The sequence below is a fragment of the Penaeus chinensis genome, chromosome 20, assembly GCF_019202785.1.
Source record: "Penaeus chinensis breed Huanghai No. 1 chromosome 20, ASM1920278v2, whole genome shotgun sequence".
NCBI lineage: Eukaryota > Metazoa > Arthropoda > Malacostraca > Decapoda > Penaeidae > Penaeus > Penaeus chinensis.
In genome coordinates, this window is record NC_061838.1 from 6540821 (window position 1) to 6542998 (window position 2178).

Here is a 2178-nt window from a genome sequence, read left to right on the forward strand (position 1 = left end):
TTTGATGTCCGATGACGACTTCCATGTCCACTTCCCTTTTAGTCTTTTTTTGAAGGTTGTATTCATGATATTGAGTGATCGAGCCTCCACAAAATCGACTAGGATTTGTCTCCTCTAATTCCTAGTGCCTATCCTGTGATTCCCCACTACAGATTCCCATGTTTTTTTTTTTTTTTTTTTTTTTTTTTTCTTACGTATTTTGGCTTTAAAATCTCCCGTAATTATTGTGAAATGTTTTTTTTTTTTTTTTTTTTTTTTTTTTTTTTTTTTTTTCTCGCTGGCTAAATGAATATCTTCATAGAAGCTCTCTATTTCTTCATTAGTCTGTTCAAGTCTATGCTCCTACCTGCAACCAATCTTTAAGTTGTACCTTTTTGTTTTATTGTTACTGAAGCCACTCTTTCGCTTACACTATAGAATTCCAATAGAGCACGTGTCCATCATTTTGTATCTTCTGTTCTACGCCTAGTCTTCTAACATTATAGAGTCCTACAACATCTAATTTAATGAAAGAGTTCCTCCCGTAATGCTAGTAAGTAGGATTCAGTTCTCATTGTCCTTATATTATATGTGCAAAGGTTCATCAACGCGGGTCGCCTTGTTATTAACTGGAATTTTTTAGCATTCTCTGCCGTAACCAGGGCCTCCTTCGCCTCCGAGCAATGAGGGCCGTTGCTCTGTTTGCGGAGTCGTGGTTTTTGATTGAGAGGTAGGCAGCCGAGTTACCCCCCACCTACTGGCTTAAGAGTATCTTGATAGGGGGAAGGGGAGTAGTTTAGCCGGGATGCCACTGATAAGCCCCTCCAGTAGGGTTGGCCCTGTCTAGTGTGGACTTATTTGCCTGCTCACTACACCAGGGTATATTCCCGTGATCATGGGCTTGAGTATCGGAAGTGCATATATATATGTATGATTATATTTTATACACTGATTTAATTTATGCGTACGTACACCTAGTGCAGTCATAGTTATTCACCCACAGATGCGCTAAGTACTACGCATATGTTCATTTTCGTGCAAAGGCACTCCCTTGCATATGATACGCATACATACTCCTACATTATACACAACTGCACACATGTACATGCATACACATATATAAACATATGCGCACATCATATCTGCATACATATGTGTCTACACGCCCACATATATGCGAACACACATAAGCGTACATATCTTGTACACGTACTTATGATTATACATACACTTATGTATATAGCCAGAAATATGCTTACACACATGTTTGCGTACGTACGTTTACAGGTACACATAAGCATTCACACACATATATATGTATACACCTGCACATGCAAATACATATACACATACATATATACATACACATACACACATACATATACACTCATGCATACACATATACATACAAATACATTCATATATATTCATATATATACACATGCCCACATATTTATGTATACATCTGTACATGCACATACACATGCACAAACATATACGCACGTACACACACACACACACACACTCATATATATATATATATACACATACGTATATGATATATATATTATATATAATATATATATATATATACATATATACATATATATATACACATATACATACACATACTCGTACATACATATACATTTACACATCATAAGTTTAGACGCACATATGGATTGCTTCTTTTGCATACATACACATGGACACGTGCACACAAACACGCATATACCTGCGCACTTCCGTGCATACGCACTCATGCTCGTGCACAAACGTTTGAACAGTGATTACCTGGGCGCACATACACACTCCATTATAATGAGCCCATCCATTATAATGTGCATAAATTGTAGGCTTACAGCAGAGGGGTTGAGGGAAGGAGGCGGGTGATGTGGGAGAGGAGGATTTAGGACGAAGTTGGAATGGGTTAAGGATGGGTTTAGGGTTAGAGGAAGTTAGAAAGGTGATTTGGTATCTGGCTGTTTTTCGGAGAGGTGTCGCATTCCTTAGCGGTTGCTAAGCCTTCCGTCGTGCTCCCTCGGCCGACAGCTACCACGGGTCGCGGGGTCAGCGTCTTGAATTACACTTTGTTAATGCATAGTTTTTCTGTGGAGTGGCTGACTATACTTGTCACTTTATGGTAACCATGTTTAAACCTACCTATTTTTTTGATGTGCTATATTTACATACTGGCAG